The sequence below is a fragment of the Dama dama genome, chromosome 16 (assembly GCF_033118175.1).
Source record: "Dama dama isolate Ldn47 chromosome 16, ASM3311817v1, whole genome shotgun sequence".
NCBI classification, from domain to species: domain Eukaryota; kingdom Metazoa; phylum Chordata; class Mammalia; order Artiodactyla; family Cervidae; genus Dama; species Dama dama.
The window spans coordinates 31,002,040-31,029,321 of record NC_083696.1 but is presented as its reverse complement, the minus strand read 5'-3'; the positions used below and the strand labels follow the sequence as shown (position 1 = coordinate 31,029,321).

The following is a 27,282-nucleotide window of genomic DNA, read 5'->3' as shown; positions in this document are numbered from 1 at the left end:
TTATGATATTAAGCAAAGGGGTACAGAGTAGAATTCAAATCATGTCCATATTAAACAGGTGCTAAGTTGCTTAGTGTGACTCAAGTTTGGAAACACAAGTTAAATCAGAATCAATTTCTTTCTCAAAGTCTCTCCTAGAGGAGAAGACAGACTTCTTTTTGAATAATTTTAATACAATAAGCTATTTGCAAAGTGACAACCAACAGTAATAATTTTGTGGTTTTATTTTGATAGGCTATATTTGTCTCTTGAACTTTGCAAGTTGTATTTTATTTAGGACCATGATAGGGGCTTCTCAGGTGGCAATAGTGGTAAAGAACCTGCCTGCCAATGCAGGAGACATTAGAGACATGGGTTTGATCCCTCGGTGCAGATCCCCTGGAGAAGGGCATGGCAACCCACTCTAGTATTCTTGCCTGGAGAATCTCCATGGACAAAGGAGCCTGGCAGGCTATGATCCATAAGGTTGCAAAAAGCCGGACTGAAGTGACCTAGCATGCACACATGCACACAGGATCATGCTAAAAGTTTTGAGGACCACTGAAATGCATGCATGCATTGGCCAAAAGCAGGGCAAAATGAGATGAAATCTAAGGGAGCCCCATCCTTGGTTGTCCCCTTGTCCTCATCTGCAGTGCTGACTCTGACCTCCCATCCTGCTTCAACTTGCCACTCAACTTGAAATATTCTCTCCTTTCCATATTAGCACTGAATTTGGTATTGTAAGGCAGAAAATCAGTTAATAAGAGCAACATTCCATTTGGCACTTTGAAACTCAGTCTCGTTTGTGTCTCCTGTGGAGCACTCTCTGTTCTCCCAATAGCCAGTCTTCCTGGTTTGTCACCTCTACCACTCAACTGATATATTTGATAAGGGAATTGAAGACTGGAGGGCATTTTATTCATTTTGGATTATACTCTTAGTCTGCCCATACCAGACCTAACAGTGTTACACATAGTGAAGTCATTCAATAAAGGTTTAGTAAATTATTTTTTTTAAAAAGGCAAAAATATTAAAACTAAGTCTTTTATTGGTTTTAGGAATTTAAAGTGAGCAGACAGGAAATGGCATTTACTACCTGAAACTTTTGTCTTTTTCATGCAAAGGAGAAAGCAAGTGGCTAAGTGGTGAGGTATGAGCCTCAAAAGATTAGGGAAAACAAATACAATTGAAGAAAATTTCCTGTGATTCAAATGCAAAGTAACTGAATAAATGTCATCCTGAAATGCCCTGTGGGTTACAGTAAGTCCCCTTCATGCCAACGTGTGTAGGTGTGAGTGTGTGGTTTCAGTTGTTGTGTCTAGTCCAACTCTTTTTCAACCCTATGGACTGTAGCCTGCCAAAATCCTCTGTGGGGTTTTCTGGCCAAAAGACAGGAGTGGGTTGCCATTTCTTCTTCCAGGGAATCTTCCTGACCCAGGGATGAAACTGTATCTCCTCTGTCTCCTGCATTGCAGGCAGATTCTTTATCGCTGAACCATCGGGGAACTAACCCTCACGTTGAGAATGTTCAAAGATTAGAACTTGCGTTCCATCGACAACAGGAGTAAGTGAAATTGCAACTTGCCCTCCGTCTCTCATTGCTGAGGATCATTAAGTTCTACCATCTCCCTCCTCCTCTCCCTCTTCCAGGCAGTAACTCTTCTTGCCTGTTCACTCGATCCCAGTCCCTGTGTGCCAGCTATTGTATTGTACTACTATACTTTTTAAAGTACTGTACTGTAAGATGAAAAATGTTTTATTTTTTGTTTGCTTTTTCTGTACTATTTGTATGAAAAGTATTGTAAACCTATTACAGCACAGTACTATATAGCTGATTGTGCTAGTTGAATACCTAGGCTAACTTTGTTGTGTTAATAAACAAATTGGACTTACGACTGCCGTTAGAACAGAAATCACTCAATTTGTTCAGATGTAGGGGACTCACTGTATAGGAGTTGTGAAAGCTGAGTAGGGCTGTTGTACACATTCTGAAAAACCAAACATTTAAAGCAGACATTGAGAACATTTGGCTCCATATTTATCCTTCAGGGCATTAAAATTGCCAGTCAGTTGACCTTAAAATAGGAAGATTATGGTTCAGTGGTAAAGAATGCACCTGCCAATGCAGGACCCATAGGAAACACAGGTTTGACCTCTGGGTCAGGAAGATCTCCCGGAGGAGGAAATAGTAACTCACTCCAGTATTCTTGCCTAGATAATCCCATGGACAGAGGAGCTTGGCAGGCTACAGCCCATGGAGTCGCAAAGAGGCAGGCATGATGGAGCAACTGAGCATGCATGCACGCAAGGTGGGCCCAAGGCCAAGGGTTAAGAGTCAGAGAAGATGTGACGAGGCAAGCAAACTCAGAGTGATATGACCTGAGGACTCCGCTCGTCATTGTTGGTTTTGAGGATGGATGAAAGGGCCATGAGTCAAAGAACGTGGGGGCCTCAAGCAACTGGAAGAGGCAGGGAAACACATTCTCCTCAAGAGCCTCCAGAAAGGGACACAGCCCTGTCTTGAATTTAGCCCAGTGAGAACCGTGTCAGACTTCATTTGTGTTGTCTCAACATACTCAGTTTGTGGTAACTTGCTACAACACTCACAGGAAACAAACCATTATATGATTAGTCAATGTCCTGTTGTCTGTGGTGGACGTCCAGCAAGATGCATTGTGGGAAAGCAGCCCTCTGATTGGCTCATGCTCCATGCAGAAGGCTGACTGATGGACTCCGGGAAGTCGTGGGGGAAAGGTCATTGTCACTCCCAAGCTGTGGAGCCCCAGACTGCTGGGCTGTATGGGACAAAAGCCCAAGTCCTAATCACTGCAGAGGTTAAAACTGATATCATACAAGCTGAGGTCAGCACTCAGATGCTTTTATTCATACATAGAATTTTTTTTTAAATGTGAATTGGTTTCCAACATTTAAAGGTTTTCTTGCAGAAAGAGGGACTCCTTCTAGGGCAAGAGAGTGGGCTCTTGTCTAACACTCAGAAATGAATTGTCTGAGGAGACACGCGTACTGACACAGCAGGTGACTTTATCGAGAAGGGGTGCCTGGGTGGAGAGTAACAGGCTAAGGGAACCCAGGAGGACTCCTCTGCCACTTGGCTCACAGTCTTGAGATTTATGGACAATCATTCTAACACAAGGTCCTTCCTGCTGGTTCATGCATTGCTCAGCCAAGACAGATTCCATCAAGGAGGATTCTGGGAGGTCAGTAGGATGCATGGATTAGCGTCTCCAGTCTCCTTTTGACATTTCCTGAATTCTGTTGGCTCGTGGTAGCTTGTTAGTCCCATGATCCTTAACCAGGACCTCCTGTGGTTAAGACACCTCATGCAAGTGGCTACTATCTTGCCTGGGTATGGCGCAAATGGTTTCAGTGTTTCCCCTAACCTTGCCACTTAAGCATCAGGATTTCTGACTTTTCTTGGAAAAAATTAATCAGAAAATGTTGCCACACTTGAATCCCATGGGAGTGGAGTCATGGCTGCCCTTCAGACAGCACATTCACACTGTCAGCTCCATACGCTCTGCTCTACCGTCTCACACCCTCTCCCGGTCACCATAACACATGGCCCCGAGGGACCAGTGTGCAATCCCTGGGACTCTGCTTGTGTGCAATACTCATTTCAGAACTGGCTTGATTAGGGAAAGGTACCAGAGGGAATCTAGCCACTTTCAATGCTTTTGTCATATATGATAGCAAAGAATGCCTTCACTGATTTCAGAGACAAAGAATCCCAATAGTTTGGTTCATCCCTTCATTCCATCCAAGTTCTTAGCCTAAGCAATACCAAGAAACACTGGCATTGGTGCCTCACAGGGAATTTCCAGACCTACTTATGATTCTCATTCTGATCAGCTAAACCTTTGCTCCTTGAAGAATTTATAGAAAACTGACTTCAACAGATAAGGGAAAAATTTTCTAAAGGATATATGTATAAATCAAGCTGGAGTACTTTCAAGATGATAGACAATGAACTCAAACAAAATGTCAAATGGTCTGATAGCATTTTCATGTGTGCCCAGCCAAGGTTTAGAGAAATCCCTGTGCACTTTTATTGGATTAACAACACGTCAGCTCTGACATCAGCTGCAACACAATCTGCTATTGCAAAATGCACTTAGGAATCCTGATGCATTAATTGTTATGTTTGGCTTTATTACACACTTATCTTTTTCCTCATATCTGAAAGCTAGTGGTTATGGGATAGAATTTTTGGAGAAGTGATACCTTACAAGCTCACACTTGAAACAGCTCTGAACAGTGATGGAATGTCACAGTTACAGGAACAAGAGAGGAGAGTTGGCCCACAAAAGGGTCAGTGTCCTGAGTGGCTGGGCAGGAATCCACTTTTTCCACCTCAGGTTCTCATCTTCAGCCTACATGTAGTGAATAACCAGCCATACATGTGCAAAGGAGAGGTTGGGCTGGGCTTTGACATGGCCTCTGTGGGTGTGATGGATATACAGAAATCCAACCCTTCCCAGGGGGATCAGGTGGCACCGTCAAGGCAAAATGCAAACAATTCTGTCCTGGAAAAGAACTTTTTTCTTTTTTTCTATTTGTGCTAAAGCATTACAGTATCCACACTAAATTGGAAATCTATGCAAAGAAAGAAAAAGCCAAAATGAAGCTCTGAATTGAAATACTCTCTGCATAGAGTATATTTAAATTGTGCAAAAATTTCTGTATGAAGAAAGAGAGAAAGAAAAGAAAAAAGAAATGGCATTCACTTCTCATTTCCAAGGGGGAGTTGAAAACATCTGCTTTCTGGATTACAGAGTGAGACAGTATACACGTCTGTGAAAAAGCAAGATCTCTAAAATCTTTTCCTTTGGAGGCTGTGGATAAAACAAACAAGGGGAGGATGACTCTCCCTCTGGTGTGCAGAGGCTTGCCTGAGCAGACAGAAAAATAGAGTGCGTGACTGCCCGCTATCCCAGCTAATAAAACTTGCGAAATATTTCTTTTCGTTGTCTTTTCATTGCTTTTCATTCTCTCCCTGTCTTCTTACATCTCTTAAGCAGTGATTCTGATAGGACTTGGGTTTATTTGAGCCTTTGATAAAACACATACCACTACACTTTTCCCCAGCTCAGGACTCAAGGAGTTTTGAGAAATATCTATAAATTTTCCTAATTGCTAGACAGTTTTCCCACTTCTAGGCCAACTGGCTTCCCTTAGCCATAATGTCAAACTCTGACCTATGACTTGAGGGGCTCCTAATTGATGACTACCAAATGCTGAAAGGGGCTTTGGTTTTACTGATTTTTCTTCATCTGATTCTCAGCCTTGGGGCAGGCTGGCTTTTTAGTCCTGGTCTGAGTGGGCAGAAATGTGCCAATTCAGAAGGGAAACTGGGAAGGGGACAACTGTGTGGGCCTGTCGTGTTCCAGGCAGTGTGCTGAATTTTGCCTCACTTATGGTCACAAACACTTGAGAGGTCAATTTTGTCAGTCTCGTTTAGACAATTAAGGAAGTCAGATAAATAAGTCGATGATCTTAATTAAGCCAGTGAGTGGCAGAGCTGGCAAACCAAAGTTGCCTGCCTCTGAAGCTTTACTTATCTACACAGCTTTGACAAGTAATGGGTCTCTCCTCATTCTTAATCCCCATTGAAACTTCTTAAAAGATACTTTGATGCTTGCTCTTCGGAACTTTTTATCACTTATATTATCCCTAGTATTAGAGAATTCCCATGCAGAGAATTACAAATGGCAGTAAGAGCTTTGCAGAATTCATTTGTAACATACCTCAGCTCAAAATTAATTTCCACTTTCAAATCCAGATGACATCTCAGAAGGAGACTGTCAGATGAGAAGATGAGGGTAGGTAATTACACAGAATGTTAGGTGACCTCAGTTATTCTACCAGAACCCACACATCCCATGGCCATCAAGTTGTTCACGTGGCTGTAAATGTGTGGCTCCTTTTAAATAAGAAAGAATTTGGATCTGGGCAGATTTATGGGAAACTGTCAGAAGCAGAGATGATTCTGAGGGACCAATCAGTGGGCAGTAAGACAACTGATGCAATCTGAAAGCATAAGCCCAGGCAATTAGAGGAATGAAGGGCTTCTTGGGCAACCACCTACTCTCTACTTCCCTTCCCCCAGCAAACCTTTGCTTGATTTCAGACTTTCTACCTCCTGGTATACATTTTTATTCCAGACATCTCATTTTGTGTGTTTATACAAAAGATCAGGGCAGTTATGTGCAAAGGTCATGGGCTGTGGAATTAGAATACCTGGTTTCAAATTACTGTATCACATTGAAATACTGTGTGATCTTGGGCTAATTACCTAGCCTCGCTGGACCCTTCTCTGAAAAATCAATTGTTCTAAATCTTATTGAGACAAAGTAAATAACACAATTACTGGCTTATAGTAGTTATTTAAAAAAAAAAAATGCTATTTCTCTTTACTCTTCTCCTTATTTGCTTTTTCAGAAATGCCTTTGTCCTAAGGATTTTTTATTTATTTATTTTTTTGCAAACCTCAAATATTCTTAATTTGGTGGTGGTGTTGAAGACTGCCTTTTTATCCAGTTCATGGGGTTTTCACAGCAAGAATACTGGAGTGGTTTGTCATTTCCTCCTCCAGTGGATCACATTTTGTCAGAAGTCTCCACTCTTCTATTCCATTTGGGATTGGTTTCAATGGAACCTAGATTTTGGGTTCAGATAACTGGCAGAGATCTCTCAAACTCAGGGAAGATGCAGTCCCAGTAGATAAATTCTGATAGAAGACAGCAATGAAAACCCCATACTTCACCAGTGAGTGCTTTTAGGATGAGCAAAAATAACTTAAACTTCTACCTAAAGAAGTAGTAAGGAAATTCTTAAGTCAGAGCCTCAAGAGGAAACAGGAATTTGTTCCTTCTTTCCCACTTGGGGTGGTCACTGGTGGGCGTGATGCCTGGAGAACTGGCAGCCATCTTGAATCCATGAGGTCACAAGGATGAAACCAGTGTGCTGAAAATGGTGGGAGGAATTGCTGGAAAGAGCTTGAAGGACTCTTGGTAACATTATGGAATTGCTGAATGAGTCTTTGGCCATCCATCTTCATATTTGTTGTTGTATGGGATCATTAATGCTTAAACTAAGTCAAATATTTTCTCATCTGCAACTAAAAGTGTTACTGATTCTCTGATGTCTGCTTCTCAAAACTAATCTGAGAATTATGAGCAACATAGGTAAATCATCTAGAAAGTGTCTGTCACTTAGTAAACAACTGGCAATCATATAGCTTACATTTGTTATAGTTGTTAATATATAGGCTTTCTAGGGGAGCCCTGGGGTCCTCGACAAATGGAAGCTTCCTTTAAGCATGTGTTAGTGTAACAGACAAAATTCATACATTCCATCAAACCTATTAAGGGTCTCCAGCCCATCACCTTGAGATTCCATGAGATATTATCAATAGGCACAAATAAAATTTTAAAATTAACTGAATTTGAAGTGTTGTAAGTCAGATAAGAAGAAACAATATTAAACAAACCCTTCTCATTTCTAAGGATTGGGTGAGTTTACTTAATCATAAGTAAAGCTCTTCTTCCAAGCACTTCTTTTCTCCTCCCAATGAGCTCATTTGGCTTATCTTTTTAGCCAGAGGGGGATTTCAAATCTGTAAGTGTTACTGACTGGATAAATAGCTTGCAAGGGAAGGACAGTTGAAAATAAGTCTAAACTGCCATTTGTTGACAGTTTGAGGATTATAAGTCAACATGTCTAGAAAGTTAAAAAAAAAAAAAAAAAAGACTAAAAATGGTAATCGTGGGCAAAAGTAATTCATTCACAAATTCAATCAACTTTTATGAAGCTCCTGTGCTTGGTACTGGGAAAACAAGGTCAAACGAGCCAGGGGCCTGTCATTCTGGGATTAGACAACCTAGTAGGAAAGACATGTGAGCAAGTATATGGAAAAAAATCTATTGATATGGCCCAAATTGTAGTTATACAGTGATGTTGAAACCAGGATGACTACTGGGATCACTGCTACTCATTGCTACCTGTGACTGAGCATTTCCTATGCACCAGGTTTGTCTTAAGTTCTTTATCTGCACTGTTTCTTTTTTTGTTTTTGACAGGAAAGTAGGATTTATCGGTGGGTGTAAGGAAGGTAAGGCTCTTATGAGTTCAGGGCCCACTATTTGTTCAGAGGGCCACAATTAAGGATGTATTTGACCCCATAGCCATCTGGGATGAGACACGTTTCTGCAACCATGTTTTCAAACTCATCCACCTTAAACTTAGTAAATCCCCACTTCTTGGAGATGTGCATCTTCTGGTGACCAGGGAACTTGGCCTTGCAGAGGGCCTCAATCACATGCTCCTTGTTCTGCGGTTTGGTGCAAATGGGCCTTATAACTTGGCCAATGTAGACCCTGGCCACTGTGCCCTGGGACTCTCCAAAGCTACCTCGCATACCTGTCTGGAGCCTAGGCTGAGGACAGCAGGCCAATCATGAATGTTCACTATAAAGGGCTGTTTCCAAGGTCCCTTACAGCGACCTGTACAGGCAAGAGGCCGCATACACTTACCTAAGGAGGCTGCTGTTTGCAGCCTATCTGCTCTGATTTGCATAAAGATTCTTTCTGATCATTCTGGCTGTTGTGTCCAATTTAGAGATGAGCACACGGAGACCCAAATATACACAACTAGTTAGTGGAAGGAGCTAGAATTCACATCTAGGACTTCTTAAATCATGAAGCTCATAGACCTTATTAAACCATGGTAGAGGTATAAACAGTGAACCCGGGTCTCCTGCATTGCAGGCAGATTATTTACTGTCTGAGCCACCACGGAAGCCCAAAATGCAGATTGAAATGCAAAAAGTAATTAATTCTGCTGCCAGTGCTGAGTCATGTTGGGGCAGGGGAGGGAGGAAGGATAAGAAAAGGCTTCAAACAAGAGGTGACCCCCTGTGGACATTTCCTTTGTAGAAAAAGACTTCTCAGAAGCAAATATGTGGGGTACATGGTCCTATAGCATATTTTCTAATGTGAGAGGAAAAAAAAAAAAGGATGGAGGCAGAAAGGTATCTGAATAGGCCCAAAACCCCTGAAAAACTGCAAACCTCCAATGTAATTGGGACTTCAGGGACCTGGGATTGCTTGTTCTGCTCAAGTACTTGAAATTTCATGAATAAAAGGTTTTCTATGTGTACAAATTATTGTGATTGTCTACATTAGACCACAGAAACACTATAAACACTCAACGAAAAGGGGAGATGTCTGAACTTACTTGTTTAGCATGTGAAAGAGACAGGGAACTTGGATACTTTTGATATCCCTTGTAAGGCAGTTTTCCTAACCAGACATCCAAGACCAAGAAATTCTTTTAGTCATATCTGATGCTATTCTTTTGCATAAACCTTGACTTGAGTGGTGCCATAATTTTCCATGAAGTAATTATCAGATTTTTCAGTCGGTCCAGGTTTTTGGACATCAGGTAGACATAGAAATGAGAGGCTAATTTTAATTCTTCCTATGGTTTCCCCAAATAAAACTACTTAACAGATGATGGTTCCCTGGTAGTCTAGCAAATGTTACATAGGCAATTTGGTAGCTTAAGAGAACAAAACAGAATTTCTCTGCCTAGGACATTTTGGTCCATCTCTTCATTGTTAACTTATAAATCATATTGTTTTAGGTGCGTCTTTTATATTTCAAATTTCAAAACAAGCTTCAAAAGTTAAAGTGTGATATTATTCCATTTATGTGAAATATCCAGAATAGGCAACTCCATACACATAGGAAACTTCATAGCCATTAATCAGTTGCTCCCATTCCCCTTTTGAGATGATGAAGATGCTTTGGAACTAAGAGGTGGTAGCTGCACAATACTGTGAATGTACCAAATGTCACTACATTGTTGCTTCAATATGGATAATTTCAAGTTATGTAAATTTTATCTCAAAAAAGTGTGAAAACCAAAATAAGAGCTCTTACTTTCCTCTCTGAAAGACTACACATTTGATATACTTTTCTTTCCTCTCTAGACTTCTTCTTTCTCATTTTAACTGATATTGTTTAGGAATTAAGGTAAAGATTGCCATTTTTTTTTACAATACAGCAATAGTTTTCTATTTTTAGACATACTGTTGACATTCGTGTTATGCCTCACATGCATTAACTTTCTAGTCTAAATTGTGGATTTTTTAATTTCATTGTTCACTAGTATTTGAAGAAAATATTATCGCTTCTCCATTCTTGAATATGTTGCAGCATTCTTTGAGCAATTTTTAAAGAAAGAGTATACGTATTAAATGTTTTCTGAAGCCTTTCATTCCTGAAGATGACTTTCAGTTACTTTCACTTACGAATGATAAATAAAACTTTCGCAAAGAGTCAGACATGACTAAGTGACTGAACAACAACAATCATCAGAGAAATGTAAAATCAAAGCTACAATGTCAAAATGATTACTAACCTCAAAAAAGGCTACATATAGCAATGTTGGCGAGAATGTGGAGAAAAGGAAACCCTAGTACACTGATGGTGTTGTGAACTGGTGCAACCATTATGTGGTGCAGCCACAAAACATTTTGGAGGTTCCTCAAAAACTAAAAGAACTACAGCAATGACACAGAAATTCCACTGCTGGATATATATCTGAAGAAAATGAAAACCCTAATTTGAAAATGTTACATGCACTCCAGTGTTCATAGCAGCATTACCATAGCCCATGTATAGAAGCAACCTGAGTACTCATTAACAGATGAGAAAGAAGATGTGGAAGAATCACAGAAACAATAGAATGTTGTTGTTGCTCTTCTTCAGTTGCTAAATCATGTCCAAATCTTTGCGACCCCATTAACCGCAACATGCCAGGCTTCCCTGTCATTCACTATGCCTCTGAGTTTGCTCAAACTCATGTCCGTTGAGTCAGTGATGCCATCCAACCAGCCCATCCTCTGTCGCCCCCAGTCTTTCCCAACATCAGGGCCTTTTTCAATGAGTTGGCTCTTCGCATCAGGCGCCAATGTACCTGAGCTTCAGCTTCAGCATCAGCCCTTCCAATGAATATTCAGTGTTAATTTCTTTTAGGGTTGACTGGTTTGATCTCCTTGCTGTCCAAGGGACTCTCAAGAGTCTTCTCCAGCACCACAGTTCAAAAGCCTTAGTGCTCAGTCTTCTGTATGGTCCAACTCTCACATCCGTACATAGCTATTAGAAAAGCCAAAGCTTTGACTGTATGGACCTTTGTAGGCAAAGTGATATCTCTGATTTTTTATATGCTGTTTCGGTTTGTCATAGCTTTCTTTCCAAGGAACAAGCCTCTTTTGATTTCGTGGCTGTGGTCACCATCTGCAGTAATTTTGGAGCCTGAGAAAATAAAATCTGTCACTGTTTCCACTTTTTCCCCACTTATTTGCCATAAAGTCATGGGACCGGATGCCATGATCTTAGTTTTTTGAATGTTGAGTTTTAAGGCAGCTTTTTCACTCTCCTCTTTCACTCTCATCAAGAAGCTCTTTGGTTCTTCTTTGCTTTCTGCCATAAGGGTGGTGTTATTTGCATATCTGAGGTTGTTGATATTTCTCCTGGCAATATTGATTCCAACTTGTGCTTCATCCAGCCAGGCACTTCACATGATGTACTCTGTATATAAATCAAATTAGCAGGGGAACAATATACAGCCTTGTTGTACTCCTTTTCCAATTTTGAACCAATCAGTTACTCCAGGTCTGGTTCTAACTGTTGCTTCTCGACCTGCATACAGATTTCTCAGGAGACAGGTAAGGTGGTCTGGTATTCCCATATCTTTAAGAATTTCCCACAGTTTTTTGTGATCCACAGTCAAAGGTTTTAATATAGTCAATGCAGCAGAAGTAGATTTTATTTTTTTTGGAATTCCCTTTCTTTTTCTATGATCCATTGAATGTTCACAATTTGACCTCTGGTTCCTCTGCCTTTTCTAAATCCAGCTTGTACATCTGGAATTTGTTGGTTCACATATTGTTGAAGCCTAACTTGAAGGATTTTGAGCACTACCTAGCTAGCATGGGAAATGAGCGCAATTGTACAGTAGTTTGAACAGTTTTTGACATTGCCCTTCTTTGGGATTGGAAAGAAAATTGAACTTTTCCAGTCCTGTGGCCACTGCTGAGTTTTCCAAATTTGCTGGTATATTGAGTGCAACACTTTAACAGAATCATCTTTTAGGATTTGAAATAGTTCAGCTGGAATTCCATCACCTCCTCTTTATTTGTTCATAGTAATGCTCCCTAAAGCCCACTTGACCTCACATTCTAGGATGGTTCTAGGAGAGTGACCACATCATTGTGGTCATCTGGGTCATTAATTTCTTTTTTGTACAATTCTTCTGTGTCTTCTTGCCACCTCTCCTTGATCTCTTCTTCCTCTATCAGATCCTTGTGGTTTATGTCCTTTATTGAGCCCATCTTTGCATGCAATGTTCTCTTGGTATCTCCAATTTTCTTGAGGAGATCTCTAGTGTTTCCCATTCTATTGTTTTCCTCTATTTCTTTGTACTGATCACTGAGGAAGGCTTTCTTATCTCTCCTTGCTATTCTTTGGAACTCTGCATTCAGATGGATATATCTTTCCCTTTCTCCTTTGCCGTTCACTTCTATTCTATTCTCAGGTATTTGTAAGGCCTCCTCAGACAACCACTTTGCCTTCTTGCATTCTTTTTCTTGGGGATGGTTTTGGTCATCACTTCCTGTACAATGTTACAAACTTCTGTCCATAGTTCTTCAGGCAATTTGTCTACCAGATCCAATCCCTTGAATCTCTTGGTCACCTACACTGTATAATCATAATATGTTTGATTTAGATCATACCTGAATGGCCTAGTCTTTCCCCCTACTTTCTTCAATTTGAGTCTTAATTTTGCAAAAGCACCTGAACCACTGTTAGCTCCCACTCTTGTTTTTGCTGACTGTCTAGAGCTTCTCCATCTTCAACTGCAAAGAATATAGTAAATCTGATTTTGGTATTGACCATCTGGTGATGTCTATGTGTATAGTCATCTCTTGTGTTCTTGGAAGAGGATGTTTGCTATGACCAGTGCCTTCTCTTGGTAAAACTCTCTTAGAGTGTTACTTCATCATCATAATAGATGAACTTCTGCCATTTGCAACAATGTAAATGGACCTAGAGGGTATTATGCTTAGTGAAATAGGTCAGACTGAAAACAGTAAATACTTAATGTTTTCAATTATATTTGGAATCTAAAAAATAAAACAAATGAATGTATATAACAAAACACAAACTGATTTACAGATATAGAGAGCAAACGAGTGGTTACCAGTAGGAAGAGGGAAATGGGAATGGAGGAGATCAGAGTATGGAATTAAGAGATACAAGCTACTATGTAGAATAAATAACCAACCAGGGTATATTGTACAGCTAGGGAAATATAGTCATTATTCTGTAACAACTTTAAATGGAGTATAATCTCTAAAAATATCAAATCACACCTGAAACTAATATAATTTTGTAAATCAACTATATGTTAATTAAAAATCTGGTAATTTATTTCCATTTGTTCATCCCTGCAGAGGAAATTTATATTTTACCTCTGGAAAACTGAGGAATGTTTTATTAGGCATTGAGTGGTTTAAGTAAAGAAAGGAAAAGATTAGATTTTCCCTAAGTCATTTTGCTAATACAGAGTTTCTGAGAAATAGGAAGAAATAAGAAAGGAATTAGAAACAGAAATATGAAGAGTTTCTTTTCTGTTTGTCCCTCTTTCCTCAACTGAGACTGAGGCTCTGACAGTTGTGGTCTCAGGTGTTAAGAAAGCTTTCAGAACTGAGGATTCTTGGAAATAAGGGAGGACAAGGGGGATGAGAATGTACATGTCTTCTGTATCTATAATTATGCTATTCATACAGTGTCATTTTACACTGATGATATGATGATGATAGCAATGGCTTTTATGTTTAATTGTTTATTATTTGTCAGATTTTGTGCTAGGTTTAACACACATTAGCATATTTAACCCCTGTGATCACCTTATGAAATATCAATTGTAAACATTCCAATTTTATAAGGAAAGGAAGTAAAGCATGGGGATGTTAAATAACTTATTCAAAATGACATAGCTGAGTCTGCTTGGCTGGGATACAGAGTGTGCTGTTTGATTCTCAGATACGTGCTTTTAGCCATCTGACTCTAGATCTGGGGGGAGTGGGCAAGTATAATGAAAATCACCTTTCAGAAGTGCAAAAGTTTAGGTCCAGAAAAAATAAGTAATTTGCCTAAAATAAATAGTAAAATTGGTACTTTAACCTCTGTCTAATTTTAACTATACGAAGCTACCTCTAGATGGTCAGAATCAGATAACCTTAAACTTAAGAATCAGAAGTAGTCTCAGAGATTATATCATTTCAGAGCCTAGTCTCTCATTTTACAGATAATCTGTAATCACTAAAATCTCTAACCCAAACCAATCAGAGGTCAGTTCTACGGAGCAAGACATCTTTACATATCAAAGGAGAGTTATTGTTTGAAATTTTATTTCTATTTAAAAAAAAAGAAATCAAGATGAGGGATCCAGTTCTTGATGGCAACACAGCTTTTCATAGAAAATTCAAGTGCCTCATTGTTTCTCTGCAACAAGACGACGACTTGGGAAAGGATTCTGTAGACACTGAGCTCATTGTAGGGACTGTGGGACCCAGAGATTTTCATGAGAGTGAACATGCCCTTCAAGATCAAAGCAGATTGTCTTCTAAGAGGCGTCCAGTGGGCCATCCTCTGAAAAGTGACCCACTGTTCAGCATAGCTCTTTCCAGGACACTGAATTGGAGCCAGCTGGTGCCTGGAACGTACCTTGTATGTCACCTTCTGATCTCCGTCTGAAGGCCAGCTGTATGTGATTAAGCATAACAGACACAGAACTTGTGTTAAGCCCCGGATGTAACTTGTTGAGTGAAGAGCAATTGACTTGAAAATTGGACAAATGGATTAAGTTTCTTCTCTTCGTCTCTCTCTTTCTCTCTTATTTTTAATAGAGCAAGATTGTATCCTCTGGGCCTAGTCAATCAGTGCTCGCTGTTTGAGAAGGATATTCATGAGGTGCTGCTCTTCAGGGATACTAATTGGGATTTGAGATAAAATTTTTACCCTGACATGTGCATCACCTAAGGAGGATGGCAACAAATGGCATTAAGCTAAAGTGTGTTTTGATCTTTCCCCTTATAGTGACCAAATAATTTAGTCTTTCTTTTTTTTTTTAAAAAAAGCTCTTGCTGCTTCTCAAAATTGCTTGCAGGTTGGAATCAACTTAAAAATTAAAAAGAAAAAAAAAATACTGATGCCATTGCCAATCTGTTCTACCCAACATATTTTAATTTAACTGGTATGAGGTGTGGCCTGAGAACAGGGAATTTTAAAGCCCCTGAAGCAATTCTAATGTATAGCAGAGTCTGAGAACCACTGGAAACCACTTTTAAGCCCCATCATTCTGATGAGGCGCCAGCTGCAAGCATGTTTTATACCAACATGTTTGCGGAGTATAAACATCGCAGTGCAAACTCTTGCACCCAAGAACCCTGGGCTGCTAGTGGACAATCTTTGGAAAAGTTTGAATTTGTAAACTGATAATACATATAATTCCATGGGCTCCATATGGTTCCTGTTATGCTGAGGGAACTATACACATTTGCCTTGCCCCAGGATGAAAAGATAAATAACAGATGTGGTTAATTTTTATCATACTTGTAGTGAGCAATAATAGAAAAATAAGAAATGAAGGGGGCAGTGAGAAAAGTAAAACACATGAAAATGAAATGCAAATCAACTACACTAGGTTATATCTTTGGATTTTAGAAATCCAGTTATATAATAGATAAGAAATAACTGTATCATATAATTTTTCAGCTCTAAGGGAGACAGTCTCTACAATGACAAGAAGCAATATTAAAGTTTTGGATGTTAATAGAATAATCTTAAATTGTTGATGGTAATGATAACAAAAATTTATAGTTTGCCATGTGGTAAGCACTGTTCTAAGCATTTTACACATACTATCTAATTTAATCCTCATTACAACCCTGAGATAAATACCATTTTTATTTTACAGATGAAGAAACTGAAGCCAGAGAATTTAAGTAATTTGTCCAAGGTGACATGTTTACTACATGGTGAAGCCACAAACTGAGCCCAGTTCAGATACCATTCAAACATGTTCTAAAGGTCCTGGTGATGACCTGGGGACAATCCTTTCACAGAGAAAACACTGGTCCCATCTACAGAGATGAAGCAGAGTGTACAGCTGGAAGAATTTTTTGAGGAGAATTGCTACTAAGATTTAGGATGGCTGGGAATAAGAATAATAATAGAATAATAATGCCAGGCACTAACATATACTTTGTGCCAGGTACTGGGTGAAGTTTGGGTGTGATTCCCATATTCTCTACTTTTTTAACTGTGGATCTCTTACTCCTGATGGTCTACTTAAGAAGTCAACATGTTGGCTAGGGTCTCTGTTGTTGTTGTTCTGTCACTAAGTCATGTCCAGCTTTTTCTGACCCCATGGATTGCAGCACTCCAGTCTCCTTTGTCCTCTACTATCTCCCGGAGTTTGCTCAAATTCATGTCCATTGACCCAGTGACGCTATCTAACCACTCATCCTCTCCTCCCCCTTCTCCTTTTGGCTTCAATCTTTCCCAACATTAGGGTCTCTTCCAATGAGTTGGCTGTTTGCCTCAGGTGGTTGAAGTACTGGAGCTTCATCATCAATCCTTTCAGTGAATATTCAGGGTTGATTTCCTTTAGGATTAAATGATTTGATCTCCTTGCTGTCCAAGGGACTCTCAAGAGTCTTCTCCAGCACCCTTCCTTTTGAAGACTTTAATTTTGTGCATATTAGGTCACTTGATGTAGTCTCACAGCTTAGTGAAGCTCTGTTTCTTGTTTTCGTTTTGAGAAACTTTCCCCTTTGTATCCGACTTTAGATGATGTCTCTTGCTATGTTCTCACGTCAACTGTTCTTTCCTTCTGCAATGTATAATCTTTTGATTGATTTTTTTCTCATCATTGTGGCTTGCATTTTCTTGCTTCTTCGTATGCCTGGTAGTTTTTGATTGGATGCCAAACATGCTGGATGTTCTTGCATTCTTCTAAATATTCTTTATTTTTTTCTATAGGATGCTGTTGAGTTACTTGGAGGCAGATTGATTTTAGTATTTATCAGTTGGGACCAGGGTAGTGTTTAGTCTAGTGCTAATTATCCCCATTTCTGAATATTCTATTCAATGTTAGATGAATTGTATTGTTTTCCTGATGGTAACAGACACTGCTGACCATCTTGTGTGCATGCCAGGTACTGTTGTATCTGAGTCTTTGGGGAAGATCTTTCCCCAGACTTGAGTAGTCTCCTCACATATATGCCCTGCTCACTATATTGCATACATAAAGGAAAACCTCTAGCTGTCTCTGGAGTTCTCTGTCTATGCAGCTACCCTCTTTGTATGCTGCCCTGTGAACTCCAGCCACCTTACCCTATCCAAATGTTTATCTTCAGCTCTTCGATTCGGGGACCTGCCTGATCTCTCCATTCCCATACTGTGGCTTAGAATCTCTCGCAAGGTATAAATATGAAACAATCCTAGGCCTTATCTTATTTTTTCTGTGCCTCTTAGGGGTCATGGTCTTTTGTCTCTGATGTCCAAAGTGTTGAAAACCATTGTTTCAAATATTTTTTCTATTGTGTTTGTTTTTTTTCAGGTGGTTTTGTAGATCCTATTCCTTATACTCCATCTAGGCTGGGAATGGAAGTATGAAAAATCTTCTTTTTTTTTTTAAACAAACTTCTTGTTTAATCTTACCAGAGGTTTGTTAATTTTCTTAGTATTTTCAAATAACCCACATTTGTCTTTCTGAAATCTCCTTATGGTATATTTGTTTATTCATAATATGTTATTTATATATTTATGTTACTAATTTCACTTATTTTTATTATCTACTTTCTGATTGGCCCAGTATCTTTACACAGACATACAACATAAACTGGAAACACTCCCACCCAGATTAACCCCTGGGCAGATGGTAACTCAGCTCAAGTAACTCAAGTGGCTCTTGTCTGGCATACAGCATATGTAGACTCACCTACAGTGAGGGAATTTCTTGCATAGCAATAAAGTCCAGTGTCTCCTGAAGAAGTGAAGAAACATGAAAACTCCACATATCAAGGATTCTAATCTGCAAGCATCTTACTGTGGATGAAGTATTCACTTGGCAAGGAATTGTGTGATGGCAAGGTGTTACTTAAATCATGATCAGTCACAGGGGAGTAGAGCTCAGGGTTGGACTCAGCTTAGAATCAAGACTGGGAGCTGGTGAATTTTCACAGAAAATATAATGAACTCTATACTCTATGTCCTATGGCAGGAGGTGCACACAAACAGCCATTGCTCTAGAAATTTAGAAGGTGGAGAACTGGTTCATCAGTGGCCAGGGTGATCAAGAAAATCTTCATTATGTAAATGGGAATGTCTTGAAACTAGTATTGAATGGAAATTTTATTAAATGAATACTTCAATTTCTTTTTGAGCACTTCTCAAGAAGATGGTCCCTATCATCACTGGCCTAAGTGTCTATGCTTTTTATTTTTTCTAAAGTTCTGGATATTTTCTCACAAATTTCTATAAGATAACATTCCTAAGCCCTGTGGCACAGACACTGTTCCCTTACACAAGTATTGAGTAGCTACTATTTGTGTTTCTCAGAACCTAACATACTTTCTTACAGAAAAACTGCATATATCTTCCATTTCTTACATGGATTAAAATTTTGAATGTGACTCTTTGGTTAGAGATAGTCTTTGAAGATTTGTAATCAGGCAAAGGCCACGAAGTTTTGTGCTGTTAAATCAAATTGATCAAGTCACATGTCATATGCCCTACATTCAGAAATAAGGAGGTGCTTGTTTCTTCCCTATTCATGCCAACAGTCCTCTGTATGTGTGCTCAGTTGCTCAGTCATGTCCCATTCTTGGCAACCCCATGAACTGTAACCTGCCAGGCTCTGTCCATGGAGTTTTCTAGGCAAGAATACTGGAGTGGGTTGCTATTTCCTACTTTAGGGGAATCTTCTTGACCCAGGAATGGAACCTGTGTCTCTTGCATCTCCTGCATTGGTAGGTACATTTTTTTACCACTGTGCCACCTGGGAAGCCCAGCAACCGTTCTAAATAAACCAAATGTGCTGCCATTTGCTGTGGGAGAGGCTGTGATAAATGTGGCCATCTTTAGAAAGGTCATAAAATCTTGTGAGGAAGAGTTACAAACCAAAATATCTCGCAATGACCTGTTTTTGTTGCATTTACATGAATGCCTTTTATAGTTATGAGGACCTATCTGTGGTGATTCATCACACAGAGGCACGATGGATAACAGGAATCTCAAAATACAGTTCTCATTGATGTTAAGTCTGTCTTGATGAGTTATAACAACTGGGAGTCACCACCTTTATTGACCTTTACAAATGCCCTTGCATTTACATGGACATGACTTGAATTATGGCTGATCTGGAAAGAAAAATCAATACAAGTAGAAAAGAAAGTGTTGGCCTATTGCTTAGTCTATGGTATTTTAATAATTCAATTATTATACAGTTAGTGAAATACAGTAAACTAATTATAAGGAAACCAATTCTATTGTCTAAGTTGCATGGTGTGTATTTATTTCATTTGTATATAGTGATCTATGACATTATTGAATGCTCACTTTGTACCAAAGAATATGCTAAGTGTCTTGTATATATTGTCTCACTAAAGATTTGTAACAATCCCATGACACGGGTATGGTCATCATCCTTATTTTATAGAGGAGAATATTAATACTTTTAAGTAACTTCACAATTAGACATGGTGGATGGGGTGAGCCAGGATTTGAACAAGAAAAGTTAGACTCCATTATGATTGATTGCACTGAGCTTGCCATGTAACTGCCGTGTATGATCACTTTGTGATGTAAAGAAATACTGACTCACTTTATATGCACCTAGAGCTAACATACTATTGTTTGTCAATTATTCTTGAATAAAATAGTTAATTTAGATATGTAAAAAGATAGGAACTTAGCCAATAATGGCGTATATATATGCTTATATATGTTTGTGTAAACTTATAGTGTATATATATATGTGTGTGTATGCTTAGTTACTTAGTCATGTCCAGCTGTTTGAAACCCCATGGACTATAGCCCGCCAGGCTCCCACTTCCCAGGTGGTACCAATGGTAAAGAACCCACCTGCCAATATAGGAGACATAAGAGATGCAGATTCGATCCCTGGGTTGGGAAGATCCCCTGGGGAAGGGCATGGTAACCCACTGTAGTATTCTTTCCTGGAGAATCCCAGGGATAGAGGAGCCTGGCAGGCTACATTCCATAGGGTTCCAAAAAGTCAGACATGACTGAAGCGACTTAGCACCACTAGCACCACCATATATGTGATATATGTACAGTTAAATGCAGAGTTCCAAAGAATAGCAAGGAGAGATAAGAAAACCTCCTCAGTGATCACTGCAAAGAAATAGAGGAAAACAACAGAATGGGAAAGACTACTGATCTCTTCAAGAAAATTAGAGATACCAAGAGAATATTTCATGCAAAGATGGGCTCAAAAGGACAGAAATGGTATGGACCTAGCAGAAGCAGAAGATATTAAGAAGAGGTGGCAAGAACACACAGAAGAAATGTACAAAAAAGATCTTCATGACCCAGATAATCATGATGGTGTGATCACTCACCTAGAACCAGACATCCTGGAATGTGAAGTCAAGTTTGCTTTAGGAAGCATCACTATGAACAAAGCTAGTGGATGTGATGGAATTCCAGTCGAGCTATTTCAAATCCTAAATGAGGATGCTGTGAAAGAGCTGCACTCAATATGCCAGCAAATTTGGAAAACCCAGCAGCAGTGGCCCCAGTACTGGAAAAGGTCAGTTTTCATTCGAATCCCAAAGAAAGGTAATGCCAGTGAAGGCTCAAACTACTGCACAATTGCACTCATCTCACACGCTAGTAAAGTAATGTTCAAAATTCTCCAAGCCAGGCTTCAGCAATACATGAATAGTGAACTTCCAGATGTTCAAACTGGATTTAGAAAAGGCAGAGGAGCCAGAGATCAAATTGCCAACATCTGCTGGATCATTGAAAAAGCAAGAGAATTCCAGAAAAACATCTATTTCTGCTTTACTGACTATGCCAAAGCCTTTGATTGTGTGGATCACAATAAACTGTGGAAAGTTCTGAAAGAGATGGGAATACCAGACCACCTGACCTGCCTCTTGAGAAATCTGTATGTAGATCAGGAAACAACAGTTAGAACTGGACATGGAACAACAGACTGGTTCCAAATAAGAAAAGGAGTACGTCAAGGTTGTATATTGTCGCCCTGCTTATTTAACTTACATGCAGAGTACATCATGAGAAATGCTGGGCTGAATGAAGCACAAGCTGGAATCAAGATTGCCAGGAGAAATATCAACAACTTCAGATATGCAGATGACACCACCCTTATGGCAGAAAGTGAAGAAGAACTAAAGAGCCTCTTGATGAAAGTGAAAGAGGAGAGTGAAAAAGTTGGCTTAAAGCTCAACATTCAGAAAACTAAGATCATGGCATCCAGTCCCATCACTTCATGGCAAATAGATGGAGAAACAGTGGAAACAGTGTCAGACTTTATTTTGGGGGGCTCCAAAATCACTGCAGATGGTGATTGCAGCCATGAAATTAAAAGACTCTTACTCCTTGGAAGGAAAGTTATGACCTACCTAGATAGCATATTAAAAAGCAGAGACATTACTTTGCCAGCAAAGGTCTGTTTAGTCAAAGCTATGGCTTTTCCAGTAGCCATTTATGGTTGTGAGAACTGGACTATAAAGAAAGCTGAGTGCTGAAGAATTGATGCTTTTGAACTGTGGTATTGGAGAAGACTCTTGAGAGTTCTTTGGACTGCAAGGAGATCCAGCCAGTGCACCCTAAAGGAAATCAGTCCTGTGTGTTCATGGGAAGGACTGATGTTGAAGCTGAAACTCCAATACTTTGGCCACCTGATGCGAAGAACTGACTCATTGGAAAGGACCCTCATGCTGGGAAAGATTGAAGGTGGGAGGAGAAGGGGACGCCAGATGCCATCAGATGGCTGGATGGCATCATCAACTCAATGGACTTGAGTTTGGGTAAACTCCGGGAGTTGGTGATGGACAGGGAGGCCTGGCGTGCTGCAGTCCACGGGGTTGCAAAGAGTCGGACATGACTGAGCAATGGAACTGAACTGAACTGAATTTAGAATATAGAAAAATAGTTAAGGCAATATTTGTGCATTCATACAAGCTCGGTCATGTCTGACTCTTTGCAACCCCATGAACTGTAGCCCACCAGGCTTTTCTGTCCATGGAATTTTCCAGGCAAGAATACTGAAGTAGGTTGCCATTTCCCACTCCAAGGGATCTTCTTAACCTAATAATCAAATACACATCTTCTGTGTCTCCTGGATTGGCAGGCAGATTCTTTACCACTTCACCGTCTGGGAAGACACAGTAATATATATATCAGAAAAAATTATCAACTATTTTTCTTCTCCTTAATTTATCACTGTGGCTCAGATGGTAAAGAATACACCTGCAATGCAGGAGACCAGATTTCAATCCCTGGGTTGGGAAGATCCTCTGGAGAAGGGAATGGCTACCCACTCCAGTATTCTTTTTGGAGAATTCCATGGACAGAGGAGCCTGGCGGACTACAGTCCAATGGGTCACAAAAAGTTGGACATGACTGAGTGACTAATACACAAGCACACACACACATACACACCTATAAACACATATGTACAGGCATACATACACATATGGATGTTCCAATTCACTGGGAAGGAAAGTGTGTTTCATTTTGTGCTGTTCCATGTCAGGGCTTATGTATGTGACTGCTACTGATGGGAAAGAGTTTCAGTTCAGATGAGGCCTCTACAGGAACCCCACCTCCCAGAACAAAACAAAGTCCCTTTCTGGGCACATTGCTTGCATCTCCAAAACAGACTTTCTTCCATGCTGGCTCATGTGAGAGCTTGCTGTTAACACGTCTTTGTCCCTTTCTGGAATTAAGCAAGATTGGGGGACCTTTGTCTAGACTTCCCATCGGTGCTTGAACATGGGGACTGCTCAGCAGACATGTCAGCATATGCCTGAATGTTTCTTTCCGAGTGAACCCTCATCTGTTCAGTAAGAACTAATTTGTGCTCACTACTGGTTTCCCTTTGAGATGGAGTCCTTATTAACACATCTTGATTTTTAGAGGATGAGGAATAAATGGGAAAATGGGTACATTCACTTTGTATCTTTATTTACTTAAAGTTTTATTTTCAGGCAAGTGGATTCAATATATGCCTTTCCCCAGGGCGAGAGGCTCACAAAGCAAGAGGAATGTCATTTTTCAGTCAACAGAAATAGAGGTAAGTCAATCTGGTGCCTACATGCTCTGTGAATGCTGGCAGCCAGCCAGAGTTCAGGTCTTAATTAAGCAGATTAGGCCAAAGAAAATACAAATGCAAACCCAGGCAAATTACCAAAAATTGCTGTTATTCCAGCATTCCAATACACAGGATTTCTGAATATAAACTGCCCCCCCAAAATATTGTTGGTTAAGACTGAGGATAGCAAATCCTCTGGCTGACTGCAAATCTGTCTGCTGGAACTTCAGATATATAAGCTCCAATCTGAGGCTTTTCCATACATACCAGGCAGGAGAGCCTCTGGGACTGTGTGTGTGTGTGTGTGTGTGTGTGTGTGTGTGTGTGTGCACATGCATGTGCATACACACGTGCACTCTGAAGATTCATCATGTCAAAAGCAGTACTTGCTCTGCAGTCCTTGTTAGAATAACCACATCACACAATGGTTTCTTTCTAAATAAACAGAGGAGGACAGCTGGCCGATAAGGCCCTTTGTAAGATACATCAGGTCAAATTCAATCAGCAGTGCCTGGATGCAGACAAGTGGTCTTCTATGTTGGCTGGCTTGGGGGACAATATCATCCATCCTGTACACAGGCCCCCATAATTGCGTCTCATTCCTGACTCCTGCAAAAAAAAAAAAAAAAAAAAAAAATGACCCCCTCTTCCCATGGTTTGCAAAACACATGGGGAGGAAATAGCAGATCTGAGCTAACTGGTCCAAGAATTCTAACCAGATGATAGAAAAATGTTTTGTCAAAGTAAGAGTTCTTTGAATTTTTAAGAGCCCTATATAATTTAATACATGATCTTTTCAAGATAAAGTCCAATATGGGACCAGCAGAACTATCTGCCATTATTTCAGAACACTTTGCCAATACTTTCCTTTTGGATTCTCCTCTGGAGAACATTCTTTCTTAGTCCTCCCCCTACTTTTCTTTTTGGCAAGAGTATAAAAGAGTTTGCCACTTATGCAACACAGTAAACAACACAATTGAAGAAAAATGCCTTGCAAAAGTGTACTGTGTTTTCATCTTTATTAAATAAACCCCATAAAAATAAATAAATAAATAAATAAATAAACCCCATAAAGAAGTGATTTTTAAGAAGTCTATTAACCTACCATTGGTTTCTTGGGGGAGCTGGCTAGTGTTTTGATCCCTGAGTCAGTGGCCCCTTTTATTTGTTTCCATGTTATTTGTTTTCAGCTTTTTGTCTGCAATAGTAACTTGAAACAGGAAGTACTCTTCAGAAGTTGATGCTCTTGACCAAGACTATGGATGAAGTGGATACAAGGCTATACCCTGAGCACTTCCTTTGGGAAGAAACAACAAGGTGATTAGCTCTCCTGCTTTTTGGAGGTTTTCTTCTACAGGAGTGAAGGCACTGTTTGCCTATTTTGGTAGAGCCTTCCTCCTGACTTCCTAACCATTATCTACCCAGGTGTCTATATTCTCTGCCAAGGTAAGTCTACTGGGGGACAAAACTCCATATTTCATGATTATCTTCATTTTAAAAAAATGCTCTTCCCTTTATTGTGGGTAGTTGAAAGTAGTAAAGTAATTTCATAATAAGATTAATTCACAGAAAGGTAAGAATGACTGATAGCATTTTGAGGAATACCACTTCAAGTAATTTGTTCATACTTACAGAATAAGGACATACATTTCTTTGAGAATTTCATCTGTTTGCACATAATCTATTCTGTCCCTGTGTGTCATTCGAAACCCAGTTTTAGGTTTCAAATATATTATCATGATAAAGTTAATCCAAAAGGATAAATCTTTATTGACACTATTCTAAGGACTAGGAGAGATAAACAAGACCTCTTCAAACCCACAGACCATATCATATTGGAAACTGATTGCTCAGATCACTCTGTCATATTCTTATATCTAAACCAGGACCGAGGATTAAAAACTTTCCTACAGTGCCTTTGAAAGATCCTTCCTTTGCATGGATGATGGGGCAGAGTGGCTTAATATCAGAAAGCATGTTCTATAGAATAAAATAAATAAGTACATAATTAATTCCCATATAATCTATTCTGCTCTTTGCTTGGTCAGAAATTCCTACCGTTTGATCCTCTATCTGTGGAGTGAATATCGAAGAGGTACAACAAGGCAGCTATTCACATAGGAGGGGCTTTCAGAAGACTCCTACCTTGTGCGGATACAGAACTGCAGAAGACAACAGTCAAGACAAGGGTAAAATGAGCTGGCGAAAACCTAAAGGCAATGGACTAGATAACATGAATTAGGAGTTAAAGCCTCAGAGATCCAAATGGCTTTCCCAGTGAAAAATTCATTTATCTTGACCTAAGACAGGAAATGAGGAGGAGAAAGAAGTCATCAAGCAGAAGAAAACTTAAACATTTGAAGAGAGAAAGTCAATGTGCTCCAGATGCCTATAGTGGAGACATTTTGGGAAAAGTTCCAGAAGTTTGATGGAGCTAGTGTGTATCAGTGGAATTGTGCCCTTCCTGCAGAGCCCTCTGGAGGGCCAATAAACCCCATTGCAGGTCACCATGCTGGTTGGACTCTCATGAAGAGGGAAAGGGAATGGGTAGAGCCATGGAGGAGGAGTGATGTCGCCAGGAATAATTTTCAAGAACGTTTTATGATAATGGGATGAACATCTTCAGTGGTGATCAAAGATAGAGAGCAATTAACACTGAGAAGAAAGATTCATAAGTTTAGCATAGTAAAATTTGATTTGGAATTCCCAGCTTTGCTCCCAACTATTTTAAAAGGTCCCTCCTGACGCTGCCTATCCCTATTGTGAAAACTCAAGTTTTCCGCAAAATTACTAATGTCTCACATACCACGGTGCTGTGCTCTTTAACTCCCAAGATAATTATTCCTCTCAAAGCAAGGAAGTCACTGATGGGAATACAGTTAACTTTACTGGGCAGCAAATTTGCATTTATTCCTTCTGGGAGAATTAGTCTGAGGCAGTATAACTTGAAGGATCTCTATAAAGAGTAAATATCGATTGAGACTTGGCTTTTGTTTTCCTCAATAATCTAGAAATAAGATGGGCTGTAAGTATCCTGCAAATGTCCTTTCTCTCCCTAGAACCCATGAACTCACTCTCCCCACCTCAGGCCATCTGGTGTCTGCATTAGACTTCCATGTGGTTTTTCACTCACAAGACCAAGTCTGCACCCACCCTCTCTCATGTCAGGAATTTGATCCCAGCAATGCTTTGTCCAGCACTTCCGCTCCTTCTTTCACATGTTTCTTGAAGCACCATGATTTCCCTGAATAATAAAAGCTTTTTTTCTCCTTATTGTTTTTCTTCTATAGAGCCTCCAGATATGAAATCAAATGTTGTACATAAACTGTGTGCATACTTTATTTGTGTGTTTATTATTTATTCATAGGTATTGGTTGTTGTTTGCATCCATGGCTTAGATGTTCTCTGTAGAAATATTCTCTTTTTTTGTGTCAATAATGCCCATGTTCAGTTGTAACCTATTTAAGGGTAGAAAGTATACTCTTTAGCAAGTAGTTTTCAAAATGAATCTCTCTCTCTCTCTCTCTCTCTCTCTCTCTCTCTATATATATATATATATATATATATATATATATAGTATATATTTCAAAACACTCAAGTATTTTTGTTCAGTGGTTTTTGTAAGTATAATTTGTTGATGTTCAAAATGTTTTTCTGCTCCAGTGCACAGTCACCAAGTAGACACCACACCATCACGAATAACCCATAGCTAAAACTGCATTTGATAACGAACCATTGTTGCTGACAATGGTGTTCATTGCCTGCTTTTTTGGTTCTTTTAAAAACTGCCTTCAATTATAATATGATCTTTGATACTGTTTTTAATAAGTGAAAAACAAT

General features: G+C 39.5%; 1 long non-coding RNA gene and 1 pseudogene across 1 annotated transcript in view; one reads left to right on the top strand and one right to left on the bottom strand.

Annotated features, from left to right (window-relative positions):
• LOC133071219 (uncharacterized) overlaps positions 1–26,877 on the top strand; it is a 48,839-nt gene extending 21,962 nt beyond the window's left edge. The window contains exons 3-5 of the long non-coding RNA XR_009696385.1: positions 23,339–23,424; positions 24,633–24,759; positions 25,491–26,877. This is a non-coding gene — a long non-coding RNA (uncharacterized LOC133071219). The remainder of the gene's footprint in view (positions 1–23,338; positions 23,425–24,632; positions 24,760–25,490) is intronic.
• On the bottom strand, positions 8,477–8,581 carry LOC133071474 (small nucleolar RNA SNORA70; annotated as a pseudogene).
• Positions 26,878–27,282: the final 405 nt, after the last annotated feature.